The 25,548-nt window shown below is 45.0% G+C and overlaps 1 pseudogene; it reads left to right on the top strand.

Annotated features, from left to right (window-relative positions):
- The first annotated feature begins 13,902 nt into the window (after nt 1–13,902).
- Nucleotides 13,903–15,070, top strand: LOC125518969 (annotated as a pseudogene).
- Nucleotides 15,071–25,548: the final 10,478 nt, after the last annotated feature.

The raw sequence follows: 25,548 nt of genomic DNA on the forward strand, positions 1-25,548 counted from the left end.
TAGCTATTTTAGGACAAGTCAAGCAATCATCACACAATTCAAGCAAGCATGCAAAGAGTATATAGGCAGCGGAAAGTAAAGCTTGCAACTTGCAAGAATGTAAAGGGAAGGGTTTGGAGAATTCAAACGCAATTGGAGACACGGATGTTTTCCCGTGGTTCGGATAGGTGGTGCTATCCTACATCCACATTGATGGAGACTTCAACCCACAAAGGGTAACGGTTGCGCGAGTCCACACAGGGCTCCACCCAAGGGTAACGGTTGCGCGAGTCCACACAGGGCTCCACCCACGAAGGGTCCACGAAGAAGCAACCACCCACAAAGGGTCCACGAAGAAGCAACCTTGTCTATCCCACCATGGCCATCGCCCACAAGGACTTGCCTCACTAGCGGTAGATCTTCACGAAGTAGGCGATCTCCTTGCCCTTACAAACTCCTTGGTTCAACTCCACAATCTTGTCGGAGGCTCCCAAGTGACACCTAGCCAATCTAGGAGACACCACCCCAAGAAGTAACAAATGGTGTGTAGGTAATGAACTCCTTGCTCTTGTGCTTCAAATGATAGTCTCCCCAACACTCAACTCTCTCTCATAGGATTTGGATTTGGTGGAAAAGAAGATTTGAGTGGAAAGCAACTTGGGAAGGCTAGAGATCAAGATTCATATGGTAGGAATGGAATATCTTGGTCTCAACACATGAGTAGGTGGTTCTCTCTCAGAACATATGAGTTGGAATGTGTAGTGTTCTGATGGCTCTCTCCACGAATGAAGAGGAGGTGGAGGGGTATATATAGCCTCCACACAAAATCCAACCGTTACACACAGTTTTCCAATCTCGGTGGGACCGAATCAACAAACTCGGTCGGACCGAAAAGTAAACCTAGTGACCGTTAGAGATTTTCGGTGGGACTGACATGCAACTCGGTAGGACCGATATGGTTAGGGTTTGGGCATAACGTAATCTCGGTGAGACCGATTACACAAACTCGGTGAGACCGATTTGGTAATTAGCTAACCAGAGAGTTGGTCAGGCAAACTCGGTGGGACCGATTTGCTCTTTCGGTGAGACCGAAAAGTTACAAAGGGGAAACACTAGAATTTACATTGCAATCTCGGTGGGACCGATTCGCTCTTTCGGTGAGACCGAAAAGTTACGAAAAGGGAAACAGAGAGTTTGCAACCCATCTCGGTGAGACCGAGATCCCTATCGGTAGAACCGAATTGCTAGGGTTTGGCAGTGGCTTATGACAAAGTGAAACTCGGTGGCGCCGGATAGGAAGAATCGGTAGGCCCGAGTTTGGCTTAGGGTTTAGGTCATATGTGGATATGGGAAAGTAGTTGCGGGTTTTTGGAGCATATCACTAAGCACATGAAGCAAGAGGCTCATTAAGCAACACCTCATCCCTCCTTGATAGTATTTGGCTTTTCCTAAAGACTCAATGTGATCTTGGATCACTAAAATATAAAATGAAGAGTCTTGAGCTTTTGAGCTTGAGCCAATCCTTTGTCCTTAGCATTTTGAGGGTTCCACTTTCACATCCATGCCATGCCAATCATTGAGCTTTCCTGAAATAATCATCTTGGAATAGCATTAGCTCAATGAGCTATATGTTGTTATGAATTACCAAAACCACCTAGGGATAGTTGCACTTTCAATCTCCCCCTTTTTGGTAATTGATGACAACATATAGATCAAAGCTTCGACAAATGATAATAAGCATGAAATATATCATCACTTTGAGAAGTATGTGATAAGTAAGAGCTCCCCCTAAATTTGTGCATATTTAAAATTTTCTTTGGACTGCAAATGCACAAGGAGTTAGAGTCATGGGTTACTCTTCCATGTCACATACATCTTGGTGGAGCGCTTAAAATGATAAGAATGAAATACATGCACTCATCACCAAGAATAATGAATGATCACATAAGATAGATAAGATAATAGCATTAAGCAAACATTAAGTGTAGCTTATGATCAAACACATGATCATCAATGTCTCACAAATAATGACATAGTATCTCAAGCACTCAAAAGCAAACAAGTTCAAAAAACCACCAAATAAAGCAAGAGAGAAAAGCAACACTCTCTCTCGAAGCCTATGATCTATACATCTTCTCCCCCTTTGGCAACAAGTTACCAAAAAGTTCCTAGAAAATGCACAGTGCTAGATCGACGCTCAGGCTTGATCTTCAGGTGGTGGTGGAGTCCGGATCACTCCAAGGACGAAGGCTTCGGTAGACGCTGAGGTAGATGCTGGACTTGGAGCTGAAGTAGATGCTGGAGCTGGTGGAACTGAGGCTGTAGCTGGTGCTGAAGTGGTGGCTCTGGTGTCAGCAACTGGCACGGCAGATGACCTCGGGCCTCATGGCACTCTGGCAAAGGCATGAGTGGTAGTCCTGCCTCTCCTCTCCTGCATGTCATCCTGGAGCTGCTCCACTGCAGACTGAACATCTGTCACCTTGACATCCAAGTCATAGAACTTCTGTTCCATGATTCTCTCTAGGCTCTGCTGATTCTGAGTGAGGGTGGCTAGACTTTTCTCAATCCTCAGTGTGGACTCAATCAAGTAACCAAGCTGCTCTTGTTTAGTCTTCAAGAAATACTCAGATGCCTCCTCTTGAGTTGGCATCTTGGCAGCTTTCTCCTTCCTTGCCTTCTCCTTCTTTGCTTGTGCTTGAACTGATGATGGCTCATTCTCAGTCATGACAACTTGATTGTCCTCAAAATCTGGATGGATGGGCAGGTGTTCCTTGTCCAATAAATATATGCCCGTGCCCATCTTGGAGTTGATGAGCTCCTGAATCTGAGGGGCATATCCACAGCTCCTCTTCTGATCTGCTGATGTCCTTTTGATAGTTTCCACTATGAGGCTCATCACCTTGAACTTCTGAGGCACATCAAATACATGTAGCAAGTTGATCGCATGGCCTCTGATCATCTTGTGATCTCCAGACTTGGGCAATAAGGTGTGCCTCAATATCCAATTGATGGTTCGCAGTCCTGACAGAAGATAGTGCACTGAGCCAAATTTGAAAGTGTCAAGTGCCTCATTTGGAATTTCCTTATACATATTGGACATGGAGTTGTGGTCCATTTTCTTCTTGGCATAGATATCCAAGTCATCTGCTTGCTCCTCTGGGGCATTGATCAGTTGAGCCCATTCAGCCACTGTAGATTGGTACCTCGTACCCTCAGACATCCAAGTGATCCTCCCATCTGGATAAAAGTGTGTCGTGGAGTAGAATTGCATGATCAGTTCCTCGTTCCACTTTGTGAGCTTCTGTCCAACAAAGTCAGCAACTCCACAAGCACTAAAGCTATCATATACTCCAGGGTAGTGTTCCTCATTCTCCTTCATGTAGGTCCAGTCGACCCATCTCATGTCACAGACAATAGGCTTCTTGTCCAACAAAACTGTCTCATAGAAGTTCTGCTGTTCCTTAGTGTGGAACCTGTAGTCAACAGCAGTCCTCCTCCTTGAAGCATACGGGTCTGCTTCTCTCCACTTCCTCAGCCCTGAATCTCTCCTGAGCTTCATGTCCTCAGCCACAGGATGAGCATCGTTGTGGTCTGGGATCTTGGGCTTTAGCTTTCTCATAACGTGCTCTTCATCCTCTTCTTCAGCAACAGTCTCAGGCACTGGGGCCTTGTTCTTCTCAGCTGCAGGAATGCTCCTTGTATTCCTCTTTGGTGCAGACTTGGGCTTGGAGGCAGTTTTGGGCTTAGATGCAGTAGCCCCTGATCTTATGGCATCACCCATCAGCTTGGGTGCCTTAGGTGCTGGTGCAGCTACCTCTTATTCCTCTTCCTCTTCCATGATGGAAGCCTTTCCTAGCACTCTGGCTACGTTCTTCTTGACCCTTTCCTTCCTCTTCTTGCCTTCTGCTGCAACTGGCTCTTTGGGAGTGGGCTTCTCAGTTGAAGCTCTTGCCTTTGACATGGGCTGCCTGCCTGCTGGCCTTTTGATCTTTAGGCCTGGCTTCGTGCCTTGAGCTGGCTCAACTCTCTTGGAAGTGGCCTCTTCCTCTGCCACATAGTCTTCATCTTCAGAATCTGAAGTCCTCTTCTTCCTTTGTCTCGTGGCAGCTTTTGGCAAGTTGCTAGGGGTGCTCCTGCTGCCTTCATCTGAAGAACTTGAGGGACTAGTGCCCTCACTCATGTGCACCTGCTGCTCTGACATGTTCTGGCTATCATTTTGATCAGACATGCTGCAAACTCTGACTGCTGACCCTGTGAATAGGTTATAGATGAGATAGAGTGGATGAGCATCACAAAATGCAGAGATTTTTGCAAAAGAATGATCCAAAAACTTAGTTTTAGTTTCTCACTGAAATCATCTCGGATCTACCGATTTTTAAACTCGGTGATACCGAAGCAGCTTTGGCACCTGAACTGGTGAACTCGGTTGGACCGAGTCACAGTTCGGTGGCACCAAGACTGCTAGGGTTTCACAGAGTTCCAAAATCGGTCACACCGATAAGTAATTCTCGGTCAGACCGAGTCTCACTTGTGCAATGGCATAAGCCAAATCGGTGGGACCGAGTTTTTCAACTCGGTGGGTCCAAGATGGTTTCGGCGGAAACCTAACCCTAAAATTTTTGAATCAAAGCTAATCTACGGGCGCATTGACTGGATAGGAGTGTTTCAATCGTGGCAAGAATCATGATGATCACAATATGCTGAGAATTGGATTGGAGAATAGCACAAAGATCGAGTCCATACCCTAGTTCAGCGGAGACTCGCTACGGCGGCAACGGCGGGGCAGAATTCCCGTTGACGGCGACGGAGACCAGCGACTGGAGGCGGCTGGCGGCAAGAAGACGATCCGGAGACCACGTAGGCAGAGCAGGCTATGGCGCGGGCGAAGGGGTTCGGAGAAATTTCCAAATTTTGCCCGTGACTATATATAGCCCAACCCTGTCGGTGTGACCGAGTGGAACATCTCGGTGGCACCGAGATTCATAACTGCAGGCAGTTACTGAAACTCGGTGTGACCGAAAGGTTCAAATCGGTTGCACCGAGATCGAAAACCTAGATCAACTTAATGATCTCGGTAGGACCGAAAGTGGGGTATCGGTCAGACCGAGAATCATAAAGAGGTTTTGGAAGTTTAAGTCTATGACGAATCGGGGACTCCGAGCGCTCCTCACACAGAGTGGTTCAAATCTGACTTGATCAAATTTTGTGATGCAGCATGAATAGAGTTTGAGACGAGAAAAGCATAGATAGCTAGAGGAGGTTCTTAGGCATTCTTGTCCATCCATTTGGTAAAATAAAATAAAACCAAACAATCAAAACAACAAGTGGATGTCCTCGAATGAGTAAAATATGCAACCAGCATGCTCACACAATAAGATGGCAAATGAAATATGTGACAAGGCATGCACAACAAATTCTAGCATCTATCAAGCAATTTGCGATGACTAGGTCATCTATATATGAGTATATTGACTTAGGAGTCAAGTGAGAACACTTGATCATAGGTCATACTCATCGTTTAAGCTCAAGTGGGGTTACCACTTTTACATAAAGCATTGTTGTGTTCACATCTTTAGAGTTGCTTTAGCTCAAGTCTTAGAGTAAAGCTCCCCCTAGATGTGATATCCCCCCTTAGAGGGATGAACTAACCTCGGGTTTTGTCGATGATGACTTCATGTAGATGTTGAAGATGTGGATGCTCAATGTTGATGTAGATCACTTGGAGCTATCCATTTGAGTGAATTGCACTTTCAATACCTACATGGGTTAGTCCCACAAGGAACAAACAAGGATATCCATAGACATAGAGTGATGCACACACAAGATGATGTCCATGAAAACTTTTAGGTTACCTTGTCCCTTGTCTTACCAACAAGAGGGTTTGTGACTCGTTGAACTAGTGCAAGATGTGGAAGTTGATTGCACTTGTTCTTGCCATAATGATAAGAGTGAAGTATGTTGGCGGAGTCACCCTCAAGAACTCTCTAGTTCTTCTTCTTTTGGATCCACATCATCTTGATGGGAATCCTTGGATTTGTAGTCGTACTTGATGAAGTGGAACTTGAAGTAGTCTTGGGAATCCACTTGACTAAGGTCTTAGGAGCTTCTTCAAATGCATCAATTTCCTCTTGAAGCTTGTCCTTGCCTTTTTGCTTGTAGTCTTGTGGTGGAAGATCATCTTGAGCTTGTGTCCCCTTGAAAGAAGTGTCATACTTCTCTTGTTGAGGAACAAACTTTGTCTTGGGGTATTGATCTTCTTCCCACTCAACTCCATTGGCATTGAACTTTCGTTCAAAACCAACACCTTGATTCTTCCGGTGCATTCCTTGCTTGCGCACAATTTCCTCGAATTGCTTACTCCCGGCAAGGCTTTTGTACACTCCTTTCTCTATAATTCCCTTCAATAAGCTATTTTCTTGCTCAAGTGTAACTTGGCTAAGAGAATCATTAGTGGAATCAAGAGCACTACTAGAAGCAACAATATTGGATATAACATGATCATTGTTACTGCTAGAGGAAGAATCTTTCTTGTTCTTGTTACTAGACTTGACTTGTGGCATGTAAGTGGATAAGAGTAAACGCTTGGCAATGTAGGAAGAACTTTTCTTGCGGAGATCATCATTGATTGCTTTTAAGAACTCATGCTCTTGCTCAAGATTGAGCTTTTCAAAGCGTAATTTCTCATGAGCTCTTAAAAGTTCTCGATGATCTTCGAAGATAGTTTCATGAGCTAACTTAAGAGTGTTTAGTTCTTTAGTTAGAGACTCAATCTTCTCCTTATCATTGTCTTTCGTTTTATCTTGATTAGCATGATTAATTGACGTTTCATCGTAGTATTCATCACTAGAGTTGTCATCAAGCAAATCATCACCTAACAAGTCATCTTCATCACTATTGAAATCAACATACTCGGGGTGTGTTATCTTAGGACCTTTGGCCATGAAGCATCTTCCAATTCCTTCATTTGGTGAGTCAAATATGTCGTAGGAGTTGGTTGACACAAGTGCTAGACCGGCAACACCTTCATCTTGAGTATCTTCGGAGTCGGAGTGATAACTTCTCTCGGAGTGGCTGTCGGAGTCGGAGCCGGATACCCATTCACCAACATGAGCTTGATGTCTTCGTCTTGTGCAGCTCCTTGATGAATTTTCCTTCCTTTCCGAATCCTTGCTTCTCCATGAGTATCTTCGTTCATAACGATCATCTCTACTCCTTCTCTCTCTTGGTGGTGATTCTTTGCTTCTTCTTTTTGGAGAATCTTCTCTTCTCTTGTAGGGAGCCGTACACTCATTGGACTAGTGTCCGGGTCTTCCACAACTGTAGAAGTTTCGCTCTCGACTAGAAGATCTTTTGTCATTGTAGGACCTTGACTTGAAGCTTCTATCTTTGCTTCTACTTTTGTAGAACTTGTTGAAGTTCTTCACCATTAAGCTCAATTCTTCATTGAAGTCTTGTTTCTCACTTGATGATGTAGGGGCTTCACATGAGGCTTTATAGGCACCACTTGATTTGTTGTGAAGTTCCTCTTTATCCTTAAGTGACATCTCATGAGCAACAATTCTTCCAATCACCTCCGTTAGCTTGAGATCTTTGTAATTGGGCATAATTTGGATCAATGTGCACACGGTATCATATTTTCCATCCAAGGCTCTTAGAATCTTCTTGATGATGAATCTATCGGTCATCTCTTCACTTCCTAAGCCGGCAATCTCATTTGTGATGAGAGCAAGCCTAGAGTACATTTCGGCGACACCTTCACCATCCTTCATCTTGAACTTGTCAAGTTGGCTTTGAAGCACATCCAACTTGGATTCCTTGACGGAGTCGGTACCTTCGTGCATATCAATCAAAGTGTCCCAAATTTCCTTCGCATTCTCAAGACGGCTGATTTTGTTGAATTCTTCGGGGCACAATCCGTTGAAGAGAATATCACAAGCTTGAGCATTGTATTGCAACATCTTCAACTCATCCGCGGTAGCTTCACGGTTTGATTCTCTCCCATCAAAGAAGTCACCTTGCAAACCAACACACACAATAGCCCAAATGGCGGGGTTATGTCCAAGAATATGCATTTTCATTTTGTGCTTCCAACTAGCAAAATTAGTGCCATCAAAGTAAGGACCCCTACGGTGATAATTTCCCTCGCTAGATGCCATACTCTCCTAGGTTGTGAAACCAAGGCTATGACCACCAAAAGCTATGGAGATCAAAGCAAATGGAGACCAAAGCTCTGATACCACTTGTAGGATCAAAAGTATGTCTAGAGGGGGGTGATTAGACTACTTGACCAAATAAAAACTTAACCTTTTCCCAATTTTAGTTCTTGGCAGATTTTAGCTATTTTAGGACAAGTCAAGCAATCATCACACAATTCAAGCAAGCATGCAAAGAGTATATAGGCAGCGGAAAGTAAAGCATGCAACTTGCAAGAATGTAAAGGGAAGGGTTTGGAGAATTCAAACGCAATTGGAGACACGGATGTTTTCCCGTGGTTCGGATAGGTGGTGTTATCCTACATCCACGTTGATGGAGACTTCAACCCACAAAGGGTAACGGTTGCGCGAGTCCACACAGGGCTCCACCCAAGGGTAACGGTTGCGCGAGTCCACACAGGGCTCCACCCACGAAGGGTCCACGAAGAAGCAACCACCCACAAAGGGTCCACGAAGAAGCAACCTTGTCTATCCCACCATGGCCATCGCCCACACAGGACTTGCCTCACTAGCGGTATATCTTCATGAAGTAGGCGATCTCCTTGCCCTTACAAACTCCTTGGTTCACTCCACAATCTTGTCGGAGGCTCCCAAGTGACACCTAGCCAATCTAGGAGACACCACTCTCCAAGAAGTAACAAATGGTGTGTAGGTAATGAACTCCTTGCTCTTGTGCTTCAAATGATAGTCTCCCCAACACTCAACTCTTTCTCATAGGATTTGGATTTGGTGGAAAGAAGATTTGAGTGGAAAGCCACTTGGGAAGGCTAGAGATCAAGATTCATATGGTAGGAATGGAATGTCTTGGTCTCAACACATGAGTAGGTGGTTCTCTCTCAGAACATATGAGTTGGAATGGTGTATGTGTTCTGATGGCTCTCTCCACGAATGAAGAGGAGGTGGAGGGGTATATATAGCCTCCACACAAAATCCAACCGTTACACACAGTTTTCCAATCTCGGTGGGACCGAATCAACAAACTCGGTCGGACCAAAAATGTAAACCTAGTGACCGTTAGAGATTTTCGGTGGGACTGACATGCAACTCGGTAGGACCGATATGGTTAGGGTTTGGGCATAACGTAATCTCGGTGAGACCGATTACACAAACTCGGTGAGACCGAATTTGGTAATTAGCTAACCAGAGAGTTGGTCAGGCAAACTCGGTGGGACCGATTTGCTCTTTCGGTGAGACCGAAAAGTTACAAAGGGGAAACACTGAATTTACATTGCAATCTCGGTGGGACCGATTCGCTCTTTCAGTGAGACCGAAAAGTTACGAAAGGGAAACAGAGAGTTTGCAACCCCATCTCGGTGAGACCGAGATCCCTATCGGTAGGACCGAATTGCTAGGGTTTGGCAGTGGCTTATGACAAATGAAACTCGGTGGCGCCGGATAGGAAGAATCGGTAGGACCGAGTTTGGCTTAGGGTTTAGGTCATATGTGGATATGGGAAAGTAGTTGAGGGTTTTGGAGCATATCACTAAGCACATGAAGTAAGAGGCTCATTAAGCAACACCTCATCCCTCCTTGATAGTATGGCTTTTCCTAAAGACTCAATGTGATCTTGGATCACTAAAATATAAAATGAAGAGTCTTGAGCTTTTGAGCTTGAGCCAATCCTTTGTCCTTAGCATTTTGAGGGTTCCACTTTCACATCCATGCCATGCCAATCATTGAGCTTTCCTGAAATAATCATCTTGGAATAGCATTAGCTCAATGAGCTATATGTTGTTATGAATTACCAGAACCACCTAGGGATAGTTGCACTTTCAGACACTAGGACACTCAGCAGCGTAAAGGAGCAACTTACTTATCATACTGGGGAAAACAGCAGGAGTGCCATTTGTAACACAGTTTAATTGCATCATATCACTCGAGGCATTAGATTAACAATAACACTGGTTAGACATGTCCCTAAGGTAACAGTGTGATCGCTTCATTTTACATGCGCCCTTACATTAACAATAGCAAAAGGTTGGTATAAGGACATGCGATAGTGGACACATCAGCACAATGTACCTACAAGGAGGCATAAAGTGGTGGTGCCGAGTTTGTTCATGCTCTGTGAGGGCAGCAAATCTAAACCTGAAGACCTTTTACTATGTGATTGCGGAAAATCTAATCCTGGAGACCTTTTACTATGTGAGGGCAGCAAATCTAATCCTGGAGACCTTTTACTATGTGAGGGCAGCAAATGTAATCCTGGAGACCTTTTACTATGTGAGGGCAGCAAATCTAATCCTGGAGACCTTTTACAATGTGAGGGCAGCAATTATAATCCTGGAGACCTTTTACTATGTGAGGGCAGCAAATCTAATCCTTGAGACCTTTTACTATGTGAGGGCAGCAATTCTAATCATGGAGACCTTTTACTATGTGAGGGAAACAAATCTAATCCTAGACATACTCTGTTGACTTGTCCACGAGCCGCCACTTTCTATCCTTTTTTCAACCAATAATAGATATGTTCCTTATCTACTACATTTTCCCATTATTTCCCTTTTCAACCAAGAGACCGGTTGGGTATCTGGTCTCTACTACTTTCACCATATTATTTCCTCTTTGAATCAAGTCCTAGATTCATGCTACAACTTTCCCCCCTTTCTTCGTTGTTTGAACCAAGTCCTAGATTCGAATGCATGAAGTAGCTTTACCTCTAATAATACTAAAAATTTAGGTGGCTTTGGAAGAGCTGATGGGAGTAGAAAAATATGCACATGCAGACACGTGGGGAGTTGGGGCAGTAGAGCAAGGCCGCTTTCGGAGAACTTATACCTAAGGGTCATCGGTATGTCGGCCGCGGCAGGTTGGATCTGCGCACAATAAGGTAGGGAGAAAGAAGGGTCGGAGGACCTCCCGAGCCGGCACTGTTTCGGAGAGAACGGCGCGGGCAGAGGATTGGGCCCCTCCAGCAGCTGTGGGTTTCCTACCTCGCCGGTGATGACCGCATGAACGATGCACCTAGTCCTCTACACACACCAGCCGAAGGGATCCAGTCGGATCTGTGACCAGCGGTGAGCAGAGAGAAAATGTCGCTACCGCTATCTTGTTTAGATCTAGAGAGGATGGGAGAATAAAGAGAGCAACCCTAGTAAAGCAAGCGCTCAGGCCCCTGTGTACATATATAGTGGAGTGATTATCTTTTTCTCTCCACAACAAGCATTTCAATTTGTGTACGTGGCATTAAAGAAAAGAAACTCTCTATTTAAGGTGAGTAACTGTTCAACTCCTACTTACTACTACTACATCTGTCCTGTTTTATAGGTCACCTTTGTAGTTCGTGCCAAATTTTGACCAAATATTTAGCTAACAAAATGTTAATGCATGTCAACAAAAATTATATCGTTGGATTCGTATTTCAACATAGTTATCAATGATATGATTTTTGGTAACATGCATGAACATTTTGTTAGTTCAATCTATAGTCAAAATTTGACACAATATACAATGGGGACCAATAAACTAGGACGGGGGTAGTAGTAGTAGTACTGTTCACTTGTGCTCCCCGGCCCTCCATTCATTGACCAACTCCACGGGTGAATAAACATACAGTACTAGTATTTATATAGAACGAACAAGCTCGAACTATTTTCGCGTAGTTAAAAGTTGAGGGTGGGGCTTTTCCCGGGCAGTACGCGCGGCAGTTTTCGAGTAGGCGGTTTGACAGAGAGGCGAGGAGGGTGAGGGAGTAGCGGATTCAACTTACTTACTGCTGGAAAGGTCGGGCTGTCCGATTTGATGGCGCGTTACTGCTGGAAAGACTTGTGATATGATTACTCACTATAGTCATGAATTACTGGCGGTACGACCGGGGTGATGCCCCCCTTCTGTTCCGCACTCTAATCTGGTGCATGACACGTCGACCTGGATGCTGGCTCTCCCACATGTCGGCGAAGTACGTAGGAGGAGTGCGAACCACGGCAGAGGAGTGCGAACCACGGTAGCCAAGTGAATCAGTAGTAGAAAACAATGTGCTGATATGGCCATAAAAAATAATGTGCTACGGTCCAGACTGTAGCATGTACAGTACTACTCCTCTTTGTTTGGATCCCTGAGTTAGAGCTATTTTGGGTTGAAATAGCCTCAAATTATCCAAACAGGAGGGGTTAGTTTGAGCTAGTTTGCTCTAACCCAGCTAAAAAAACTAGGGACTAGGGACTTTTTAGTTGGGACTAGAAAAAGTCCTAGGACTTATGAACCAAACAGGGCCTCAAGCACCTATGGAGGCGACTGCCGCTCGCGTCGATCGCGTGTTAGGAGACGTTCCCGTCGACGACGAGGTGCCTATTATGCACCACGACCAAGGCAGAGAGGAAAACGAGAGAACTACGTATTTATTTACGGTGTAGATTCACTCATTTTGCTCCATATGTACTCCGTCTCAGTGTAGTCTAAGTCACTTGTACAAATCTCTAGAAAGGCAAATGCTCCTTTCTGGTTTACAGGGCTATACTAGCAAGTAATAGTGGGCTCACATAGCAATTTTGTCTCATGCAAGAGCCTGGCTATATGCGTGCTCCAAGGTTCGAAACTGCCACGTTCGGGTTCCGCTTTGCTCTTCGCCTCTTAGAGAAGACGAACAATGATGTTACTACTACTGCTTCTACAGTATCGAATCCACTGCTGCATGTCCATCCACCGCGTGCGGAAGGGATAGCCACCGCGCGCATGGGCGAGGGAGAAGGCATGTAGTAGTAAAATCAAGCTTATCCTCGTTGTACGAGTTGACGCGACACATCATAGCACTGCCCCACATGGTTGCCTCTAAACTTGGCTGAAAGACCCAAATTTTTTGTCAGAAAAAACCACATACACTTTCGGATTGACAAAAAAGACCACCTACTCATCTATTGACCTAAAAGACCAGCTACACCATGGCGGTAGGCTCGGCAGGTGACATGTGGCACCTGTAGCCACAGTGCGCTGTGGCAGGGCCTGCCGTCATAGCGCACGGCGGCAGCCTGTGCATCACAGGGAATTGGCCGGGCGAACAGAATGGAGACACGCTAGTGGGCTAAAGCAGTGGCGCCGCCACCTCCTGTGGCGGCAGGTACCTAGACTGTAGGGTTTTTGATTTGTTCTGCGCATGCATGGCAAGTACGCGCACATGCACCACCATTCTACTAGCGTGGCAAAGCCTGTATGCACGAGGCACGCACAACAAGCGCTGGTGGTGGCCAAAAATTGTTGCATGTACTTGGATGAGGCGCGGTAACCAAAAACAATCGTCTCTCAGGCTAGTCATAGTGGGAGTAACTTAGATAGTAACATAACGCACTTTGAGATATTTTTGCTTATGTGGCAAGCAGTTAATGAGAAGTGGTAACATAATCAAAAAAAGCATGGAGCCGACCCCAACGATTTTAAGCTTACAGGCACGGTACACGCTATCCTAGACTAATCTACACATGAAACTGCCACATGAGCGTCCGGGCTGCGCTTGGCTCTACGCCTCTTCGGGAAGTCGAACAATGATGGAGTACTACTGCAGTGGAGGAGTACTACAGTGCTTCTGGCCATCTGACACAGATTGAACTACTGCATGTCCACCGCATGCGGGAGGGAGAGCATGTAGCGAACGAAAGCTTCTCCTAGTCCTGCCAGCCACCACGCTCATGGGCGAGGGAGGGACACAGCTTCATTGACTTACTGCTCCTGCCTTTGCGTGTATGACAGGTGGGCCCAACAAGAGGGTGGCCCACCTGTCATGCAGCCAAAGGCAGGTGCGGTTAAGGCAAGAGGGCATTGTAGTAATCAAACTTCTCGGTCTTGTACGAATTGACGCAACACATCAAAGCACTGCACTCGATATATTTCAATAATTTGTGTTTACCGATGCATTAATTACAACACATGCATGCATGTCGTGACTCTCCTTTTGATACTTGCATGTGTTGATTTAATGCACCTTGAAGTAGTATGAATATGTGATGGTAAAGCTTTGTAATAAAGTGAGAGATGGTTGTGCACGAGGACGGTGGAATTCTGAGGAGGGCGAGATCATGCAGACGGAACAAGACCCGACGATGGAGCTCTCTATGGTCTCGATGGGCCTCACCTTGCTCCACTGCCCCTTGTGCCTCTGCCCCTTGAAGCCTCCAGTGTATGAGGTTCGAATATACCTCCTCCGTTCGGCTAATCGAGCAAGGTGCAGGTTTCTTGATTGATGTGTTGTTCGATTGATTTGTGCAGTGCAAGGGAGGGCACCTGGCCTGCGCGGACTGCCGCGTCGAGCGCCCCGAGAACCAGCGGCAGTGCCAGAAGTGCGAGTGCGGCAGTGGCTTCGACGTGCGGAACATGGCGGTGGACGCCGTCCTCTCCTTGGTGAGGGTGGAGTGCCCGCACGAAGGTTGTGGGCTCTACGTCACTTACCACAATCTCGCCGATCACCAGAGCGTGTGTCCGTTTGCGTCCTACAAAAGCCCCGTGCCTGTCTGCGGCTACTAAGGCCCGCCGCCGGCACTCTCCCACCACATCAGCACCGTGCATCCCATGCCCATGCCAGGATCCAGTACAATAAGGTGCTCCAGCTGCAAGTGCCACTGTCGGAGCCACGGCTCTTGCTGTTCGCGGAGGAGGACGGTTGCGCATTTTTCTTGGTCAGCGGCGTGCTCGACATCGGCACGCCTATCGCCGTGTCGGTCGTCTGCGTCAGAGCGGGGTCGTACCCACTTTCGCACTACGTAGCCAAGCTATGGGCAAATGGCCCGCCGGGGGAGCCCAAAGGCAAGACCGACGCCGTCAAGGTGGAAATGGAAGTGACAAGCAGCAAGGATCCTGGTGACGTCGTCGTGCACAAGCTGACCTTCTTCACAGTTCTGCCCAAGCTGCTGGCCGGGGCTAAGCTGGTGTCCCTCCACATTCAGATTGACAAGCTCACGCCCTAAATGATTCTACAGTGCCTTATGTTTATCTTAGTAATATGCTAATATAGGGGTTAGCTCGGTCTACTTTAGCTTAAGAGATGGTGGGCTTTGGTGGTGATGCAGCAATTACTTCGACATCAGATCAGCAGTTAAAGTAATTTTCAACAGTCGAGCGGATATTTTGTGTCTGTTGGATATAAAGATGTTACAGTAACTAGCTATGTTACCACATGCCTCTCTTTCTTGATATGTGTGATGTTACAGTAACTAGCTATGTTACCACATGCCTCTCTTTCTTCATTAATTACATGCCACATCATCTATTTTGCCTAGATATAGATAAGTAGAAACATTACATGCATTGGTGTCTTCCTTTTTAACTCTTACATGCAAAGATTTAATGCATCTCGGAAACTAAAAATGAGATGGAGATGAGCCCTATAAATTGAAAAAACAAAAAAGTTGAGATAAGCCTTATAAACCGGAAAGGAGGGAGTATGTTACTCCCACTATGGGTAGTCTAAGGCTGGTCATAGTGGAGAGTATATGACACTACCCACTATGAAGGTACTAGTCGAGGCGCAGATACCAACGAGGGCTTGGTTGTGTCTTCTACTTGGACAACTCACCCGACTGCATGCGCACCAGGTAGACGAAGCTCGTGTCGTGTTGGTGCCGTGTGCGGCCCGCACATTAACCAAAACCTCGCGCATCCATCTTAGCCTTCGCATTTTAAACTTATCAATCTCAAGGCCAAGGAGCAACGTGAAACGTATGATAGAGCCAATCGGATGGTTGAGAACAATACAATTCGTAGCTACAAATGTGTGTGTGAGAGAGGACGAGTGCGTGTGTGCACCTCTTCTCTTCATGTATAACATACTAAACTCAGAGTACAAGTGTATGTGGGTCGCATCGACCTAGGGAGCAGTGATGGTGCATGCAAGAAGTCCCGAGAGATAGGTGTAATGCGTCTTAAAAAAGACTAGTCTATACCTTGCCATGAGGCTATTCCTGTCGAACGCCAAGCGTAAGATATGTATCCGACGGTGCCAGTTTTTGCACGTACACAACAGTAGAAAAAGAACTAGTACCATGGCATATGCTACACCACGGCCGAGAACACGTGCCCACGTTACACCATCCGGGAATAGTGCCGCACTTCGAAACTAGAACCGTCAATAAATTTTGAGCACGTCTCGTCACATTCCAAATTACTACTACTACCATGCTATATTTAATTGCAAACCTATTCACACCGATCACAACCTAAATGGTTTCCCACTTAGGAGTGTATTAGTAGTACTCGGTTATAAATACTACTATGCCAAGATGACTGCACATTCCTCCTCAACTCCTCATCAAGTCAATCAAGCCATTGCCAGCGTGAGTTCTGGGTCAAGAGATTTCCACCAGGGAGAGGCGAGCATGGAAGAGGAAGCACGAGAGATGTCCGGCCTCGCGCGAAAGTAGCTGACATATCCAGCCGCGCAGTAGTAGCAGCACAGAGGTCTCGTCGCGCCGCCGAAGTAGCACGGAGGTCCCGTCGTGCCGTCGATGTAGCAGACTGGTCCGGCCACGCCGCGGAAGCAGCAGAGATGTCCTGCCGCGCCACTGAAGCAGCACGGAGGTCCCGCCACACCGCGGCGGCCTGAGAAAATTTCTTGCGGGCAGGCGAGGACTCTTACAGGCGCATGCATGCGATGGTCCATAGCCAGATGGATCAGATCTCCGGTTGGGCGAGGTTGCAGGACGAGGCTACCGGCGTCATCCGGCAACTAGGGGAGGGCAATGTGAAGCTCCGGGGCGAGCGCGACCTGCTGAGGGCGAAGAACGCCGGAAGGGCGAAGCAGGAGGAGGAGACTGCTGCCTTGTTGCAGAGGACGGGCGTCATCATAAAGAAACTTATGGACGAGAATGCCATGCTCCGCATCGAGTCAACAGGCTGGTGGAGGAATCCATGGATGCTGCCAAGCAGCGTATTAAGGACATGAAACCGATGAAAGAGATCATCGCCCGCCACGAGAACTAGTCTCCGTGACCTGCAGCGCATAAAGAAAGTAGAGATCAGCGAGCCAGATCGTTGTATGTGTCTTCCTTCTTCTTTTTCCCTTGTGTATTTCGGGCATAGTCGCATGTGGCTTTTTTAATTATCTTCCTAATTATGTAAGACAATTATTATCCACTCTCTTCGTCCTTTTATGTATATTCATCAGTCTTACTATAAGTCGTAGTATATGCTATATAGGTCCGTCGAATCTTACATCAAGATCCGTGCAAAATTTTCTTTTTAGATTTTCTTTTTTCTCTCTCAAATCTCAGTTGAGTGAGACATTGCCACGCCATTAAACAGAGGCCCGGGTGCCATTAATGGAGACCTTGGGAGAGAGGTGGACGGCAGATGGAGGTCAAAGGGCTCTCCTCCCGATAAGCACGTGCATGGGTCTGATCACACGCCTCCCATACTCAAATAGCTACCCTGCACGGCGCCTCCTAGATAATAAAAAAAATAGGACGCCTGGCGGCACGTAAATGGTAAATAGAACGCCCACGGTTTCAATAATACTTGTGTTTCCGATTGTAACGTGACAGCACTTGTTCTAAAATGACTTTGTTGATTGTTAATGTGTGCGCCTTCACAAATCGGACAGCAAAATTACCAAAGCATGTTGGTGCCATGTCATGACACCAAGCCAAGTTTCATGATTTTCATGCGTGTTTCGGATTTACAGGCATTAAAATACCTAGTTTCTCAATGTTTCCAGCCGAGCCACGACGCCCAGATGTTTGAATTTCATTCCCATTTCTTGCATGGGACCTAGAAATTTACCCGAGGACACACATGTGATTTTTCAACCAGCTTTGGTGCACTGGAGCATGTGCTTGTATTTCAAATTTGAATTATGCACACAAAGGTGACACGTTCCCTCTCAGAACCATGAGCCTTCTTGAGAGAAGCTCCGGTTTGCAAGAAACTTATACCAGAACTTGTTCCTATTCTGCCAATTTTTTTACCACAGCATGGTAGTACCATGGCATGACACCATGCCAAGTTTCATGACTCTCAGGCGTGTTTTGGATTTACAAGAATTTTAAAACCAAGCTTCTCAATGTTCTCGGCCGAGCCACGATGCCCAGATGTTTGAATTTCATTCACATTTCTTGCATGGGACCTAAAATTCACCCGAGGACACACATGTGATTTTTCAACCAACTTTGGTGCATGGGAGCATGTGCTTGTAGTTCAAATTTGAATTATGCACATTAAATGACCAAAAACTTAATTAATGTATAAAAAAGGCCAAACAAACCCGGAATAATTCCAAAATTTAACAGGGCGCTCATGTAGTTCTATGTTGCCTCTGTAAAGAAACTCAAGGGGGGCAGCGTATATTGTTTCCCACTCAAAGGTGACACGTTCCCTCTCAGAACCACGAGCATTCTTGAGAGAAGCTCCGGTTTGCAAGAAGCTTATACCAAAATTTGTTCCTATTCGGCCATTTTTTTACCAGGGCATGGTAGTACCATGACATGACACCATGCCAAGTTTCATGATTTTCGGGCGTGTTTTAGATTTACAAGAATTTTAAAACCAAGTTTCTCAATGTTCTCGGCCGAGTCACGATGCCCAGATATTTGAATTTCATCCCCATTTCTTGCATGGGACCTAGAAATTCACCCGAGGACACACATGTGATTCTTCAACCAACTTTGGTGCACAGGGGCGTGTGTTTGTAGTTCGAATTTGAATTATGCACATTAAATGACCAAAAACTCAATTAATGTATAAACAAGGCCAAACGAACCTGGAATAATTCGAAAATTTAACAGGGCACTCATGTAGTTCTATGTTGCCTTTGTAAAGAAACTCAAGGGGGCAGCGTATATCGTTTCACACTCAAAGGTGACACATTCCCTCTCAGAACCACGAGCCTTCTTGAGAGAAGCTCCGGTTTGCAAGAAGCTTATATCAAATCTTGTTCCAAATCAGCCCAATTTTTTACCACAACATGTTAGTGCCATGACATGACACCATGCCCAGTTTCATGATTTCCAGGCGACTTTTTGGATTTACATGAATTTAAAAACCAAGTTTCTCGATGTTCTTGGCCGAGTCACGACACCCAGATGTTTGAATTTCATTCCCATTTCTTGCATGGGACCTAGAAATTCACCCAAGGACACACATGTGATTTTTCAACCAACTTTGGTGCACCTGAACATGTGCTTGCAGTTCAAATTTGGATTATGCACATTAAATGTCCAGAAACTCAATTAATGTATAAAAAGGGCCAAACGAACCTGGAATAATTCCAAAATTTAATTGGGCACTCATATAGTTCTATGTTGCCTCTGTAAAGAAAATCTGGGGGAGGCAGCGTATATTGTTTCGCACACAAAGGTGACATGTTCCCTCTTGGAACCACGAGGCTTGTTGAGAGAATCTCCGGTTTTGCAAGAAGCTTATACCAAAACTTGTCCCAATTCAGCCAAGAATTATATACATATGAAACCAGGGTTTAGATTATCCCGAACATCTCGCCACCTAGACCAATGTACTCTGATTTGAATTCAACATACAATGGATACAAATATTTGAATTGGAGATCGTATGTTACATGTAGTTTATGGTGAAATATGATTACAGCTATATGCATGTTTTTTGTTATCAAGATAATATTTAAATGATTGTATAACTTGACAACAATCGTATTCAAATAAGGAAAATTGATTAAAATTTAGTCCATATGGTAGATGAAAATATATATGTTCATAGGGTGGAGTAAAATATTCATATATGATGGAAAATCAAAATGTAGGACTACATCCATTATAAACCGCAAGGTCACCTAACGATGTATTCGAATTCAACATAATGTGGATTCAAAAATTAAAATTCAAGATCCTGGCATTTGTAATCATATAAAAAGGGAGATGACTCTTTATTTTGGTGGGAATTGATTTGTTTTTTGTTGTTGTTGAGGGAAGTGCGAATCGATTTGGTATTTTATAGGGTAATCTTGTTCTCCCGATTTTTTTTACATTTTTCTTGTAGTTTTTTCAATGACATTTATAGAAATATAGTAAAAGGGGACATGACTCTCTTGTGTCTTGTATGAATTGTTTTTTTTGTACACGTTAAGTTTGTTCTGCCAAACAAGGAATCTGCGCCTTGTTATTCCGAAATTTTAAGCTTGAGTATATTTTGTCTCATCTTCTTTGAAACTCCCGCCTCTTCAACCCGCACCGCGCCTTGTTATCCTGAAATTTCGACCTGCGCGAAAACTCCCTCCTCATCCGAAATCGTTCCCGCAGCCCAGACACGTGAAATCCCCCTTCTACCCCTCAGCCGGAAATGTCGGCTCGACGTCACGGTGTCAAAACCGGTGGGGGTACGCTGGTAACTTACCCTACATTTCAGACAAGCGCGTCCCTTAGCCATGGTTCCCCCTACCTTCCCCTTCGTCCCCCCCCCATTCGTACACCGAGGCCGCCAAAACCCACGAAACCCCACGCTCCTCGGTCGGCCTGCCGACCACCGCCCAGCCAGAGACTCTTCCCTGACGACGTCGTCCACCGCAACAGCTTGCCGTCCCTCATCCACCGCATCGGATGAGGATCCATCATCGATCTCGTCGTCCTGCAAGATCAGCCGCCCCGTCCTCCACCTCCAAGGAGCTGCCCCGACATTTGCCTCGTCTATCGTGCCACCTCCATCCCCACAGCGCCATCTTGACCTGCCCCACTGAAATCGCAGCACCCTCACCAATTCCTCCAATGAAGCCAAGGCCAACTCGGCGCCACCAACGAGGTTCTGCACTCACCGCTGCATTTTATCTTTTATTCGATCTCACAGGGCTGCCGGTGCTCGATACCGAGCAGCCATGGCGGGTCTCCATCGACGGCGCCATCACCGGCCACTTCATCCATGGTGTGTCTCCCTCATGTCGTTGCTTCCTCGGCGGCCACTTCGTGTTGTTGCTCTGCTCTGTTATTGTTGTCAGTCGCGCTGCTGCTTTGCTCTTGCTCTCGTTCGTGCTAATGCTCTGCTCTTGCTCTCACTCGCGCTGCTGCTGCTGTTGCATGACCTCCGGCAGCTACAAGAGTTGCTGCTTTAGCACTCGCTCGCGGTTCTGCTGCACGACTTGCTCTCTGCTAGTGCGTTCCCTGCTCAAGCCTCTGCTGATTTAGATCACCGCTTGTCTGCTACTAGTGCTCGAACACCCTAAACATCTATTGCAATGATATTCTACTAGTTCAATCAGTTTCGACAGTAAAATTCAGTTTCGACTGTAAAGTTCAGTTTCTTCAGTTAAGTTCAGAGTAAAAAGAATTTATAGCATCTGTCGGAGCGGCTGTGGCACGACTGATGCGTTTTACATCTAGCACTTTTTGGTGATGTATTTTACATCATCTACTATAGATGATATTGGAGTCCCACTTCAGATTAACGTTGTGTGTCTTGTCCTGCTTCAGCCTCGATGTCGTACACCTCACCGGAGCTGCTCCAACAACGGAACTGTCTATCACAGCGGAGCAGTACCCTCGGCGCCATTTCCAGAGGCCTCAGATCTTCTTCCCCACCTCTGACAGTCACACCAGCATCACCACCCTCCACGTCCAACCCAATGATGCTGAGGTCGACAAGGCTATGCCAAAGAGGTTGTACACTCGTTGCATCACTTTGTTATTGTGCATTCATGTCGATCCCTCAGGGATCCTTTGCTATGGAACTACTATGGTAGTACTATTCGTGCATTTGGTTAGGAGTGGAGCAAAGCAAAACTGGAGGATTTTTTCCTTTGGTGTCTCTTTCAAAGAAAAATGGTATGAATTTTAATATCCAGTTGGACGTCCTTTTCAAATTAATATGCATGAAGAACAGGACTAATTGCATTACTGGCATAATAAGATTCTTATTTTTCATTTTCACATGGTTTGACTTTAATTTGACCATGTTTCTCTATTCCCGTGTTCTTCCAATTCATGTGAACCAAACACCGAGGTTCACAGAAATCCTAAGTTTCCAAATGCTCGATTTTGCTCATGCATTCCTATCCTATTCATGTGTTTTCCTGTCTCTGCGTTTATAGAATCCTCCAATTCTAAGGAGCCCTTACAGATTTACTTCATTTTCAGATAGGCGTCAAAGAAAACTCTGTGTGTTATGTCCTGCTCCTGCCGTGCCATCATCCACCCCACCTGAGGTGCACCCTCGACAGAAGCATTTACTGCAGCAGAGATTCCCCCTGCAAACTTTCTTTCCCCGCCTCAGATCATCTTCCTCATTGCCGGCAGCCACGCCAACTGCATTACCATCATCGACTGAGCAGATGAACTGATACGTCTCCAACGTATGTACTTTTACAAACACTTTTGCCCTTGTTTTGGACTCTAACTTGCATGATTTGAATGGAACTAACCCGGACTGACGCTGTTTTCAGCAGAATTACCATGGTGTTATTTATATGCAGAAACAAAAGTTCTCGGAATGACCTGAAACTTCACGGAACATCTTTTCGGAAATAATAAAAAATCCTTGCCAAAGATGAAGACCAGGGGCCCCACACCCTAGCCACGAGGGTGGGGGCGCGCCTGCTTCCCTAGGGCGCGCCCCCTACCTCGTGGGCCACCTGGAGCTCCTCCGACCTCGACTCCAACTCTATATATTTGCTTTCGGGGAGAAAAAAATAAAGAAGAATGATTCATCGCGTTTTACGATACGGAGCCGCCGCCAAGCCCTAAAACCTCTCAGGAGGGCCGATCTGGAGTCCGTTCGGGGCTCCGGAGAGGGGAATCCGTCGCCATCATCATCAACAACCTTCCTCCATCACCAATTTCATGATGCTCACCGCTGTGTGTGAGTAATTCCATAGTGGGCTTGCTGGACGGTGATGGGTTGGATGAGATTTATCATGTAATCGAGTTAGTTTTGTTAGGGTTTGATCCCTAGTATCCACTATGTTCTGAGATTGATGTTGCTATGACTTTGCTATGCTTAATGCTTGTCACTAGGGCCCGAGTGCCATGATTTCAGATCTGAACCTATTATGTTTTCATCAATATATGAGAGTTCTTGATCCTATCTTGCAAGTCTATAGTCACCTATTATATGTTATGATCCGTTAACCCCGAAGTGAAAATAATCGGGATACTTACCGGTGATGACCGTAGTTTGAGGAGTTCATGTATTCACTATGTGTTAATGCTTTGGTCCGGTACTCTATTAAAAGGAGGCCTTAATATCCCTTAGTTTCCGCTAGGACCCCGCTGCCACAGGAGGGTAGGACAAAAGATGTCATGCAAGTTCTTTTCCATAAGCATGTATGACTATATTCGGAATACATGACTACATTACATTGATGAATTGGAGCTAGTTCTGTGTCACCCTAGGTTATGACTGTTACATGATGAACCGCATCCGGCATAATTCTCCATCACTGATCCATTGCCTACGAGCTTTCCATATATTGTTCTTCGCTTATTTACTTTTCCGTTGCTATTGCTATAATCACTAAAAAATACCAAAAACATTACTTTTGCTACCGTTACCACTACTATCATATTACTTTGCTACTAAATACTTTGCTACAGATATAGTTTCCAGGTGTGGTTGAATTGATAACTCAGCTGCTAATACTTGAGAATATTCTTTGGCTCCCCTTCTGTCGAATCAATAAATTTGGGTTGAATACTCTACCCTCGAAAACTGTTGCGATCCCTTATACTTGTGGGTTATCATGAACTTGAGAACTAAACAATTCCGTAAGAGAGGTCACGGTCTTTCATGTTTGCTTACGTTATACATTGGTTATTATTACCTGCTACTTTATCGTTCAAACTTGAGTTTTAAAATGCCTGTGGGTCTCATATCGAGGCAGCAACGAATAGTATGTGTCTACTATCTTGTTCATCTGGGGTCTTCTATGTGGTTTATGTTGGGTGGGTAACAAACAGTAGATGATCCATTGTCTATCTTTTTAAACTAAAGCTATAATCTACCTGCTACCATTAGTTTTGGATCTATCCACTCGTTTGCTACCATCAGTCTTGATTTCTTCATGCACCCCTTAGGCCTTACAAAATCTAACTGATTTTTTATTATGCATGTCAGTTATTGTACACAATCGTACTGAACATGTAGAGAAAAAGAGAAGAACGTTGCGTGGGAATACAATGTCATGCAGATGCCGCTCCATGGTGGGCGAAGTGCCCCCCCCTCCCGCCATTCCAGATTGTATTCCAGAGGAAGATAACTGCTCAGATGGGGATTCAGAGGGGGCCGACCACTCCTATTTACCATCTGAGGTGTTTGCTCTAACCTGGCATGCTGATGTTGGTCATATCATGCATATGGCGCCTCGCATTGCTTACATTATCCATCTTATATGTCATTAGCTTAGTTTAAATTTTCTTTGTGTGAATGCCACCTATTTGGTTTCTATATCATACTTCCACCATTCCTAAATATTTGTCTTTTTAGAGATTTCAACAAGTGACTACATACAGAGCAAAATGAGTGAATCTACACTCTAAAATATGTCTATATATGTCTGTATGTAGTAGTAGTCCATTTGAAATCTCTAAAAAGGAAAATATTTAGGAACGGAGGGAGTATATGGGAATTATGCAATGCCATGTTTTTCAACCGGTTATCATATATGTGAATTATGCACCGCCACGTAGCCAGGCATCATATATGTGAATTATCTCATGCCATCTTTTTTTCATTACGTATTCCATTTGTCGACAATCTGTGTATATTAAACTACTCTTCATGTGTATCAGCCATTTGAGCCGGTTATGGAAAAATCAGGAGTGAAAACAAGGTCTTCAGAGCAGGCAATGGTACCTATTGAAGCATATACCTTGATGGTTACAGGGAGCTCCTCAGAGGAGGATTCAGAGACAGATGACCAGTCCTATATCCCACCTGAGGTGTATGCTCTAAGTTGAAATGTTTATATTTCTCATATCATGCATATGGTGTCTTGCATTGCTTAGTATAGACATCATATGCACAATATTGAAATCCATCTGCTTAGTTTAGAGATCATACATGCGAGTGATGGCTGCTTAGTATATGAATCAATTATGTCAATTATATCATGCCATCATGTATACTTAGAAAACATTTATGTCAATTATTTCATCCCAACCTATTTTAGAAAGACATCATATAGTTTTGTCATGTCATCATGTTTAGATACTCATCATATGTTGAATTATGCCATTATATCATGTTAAGTTATCCATCATATATCTGAAACTGTGTCATGATATCCTGTTTAGTTAGGCATCATATATGTGAAATTGTGTCATGCTGTCCTGTTTGCTTAGACAACGTATATGTGAATTACCACATCTGTCTATCATACAATGTCTGTACGTTCAATTTCTTTTCTTGTTTATCAGCCATTTGCATTGGAGGGGGTGATGGAAGTATCTAAGGGAGCAAAAACCCGTTCTTCACATAAGACAGTGCT

This window comes from Triticum urartu, chromosome 7 (assembly GCF_003073215.2).
Source record: "Triticum urartu cultivar G1812 chromosome 7, Tu2.1, whole genome shotgun sequence".
Lineage (NCBI taxonomy): Eukaryota > Viridiplantae > Streptophyta > Magnoliopsida > Poales > Poaceae > Triticum > Triticum urartu.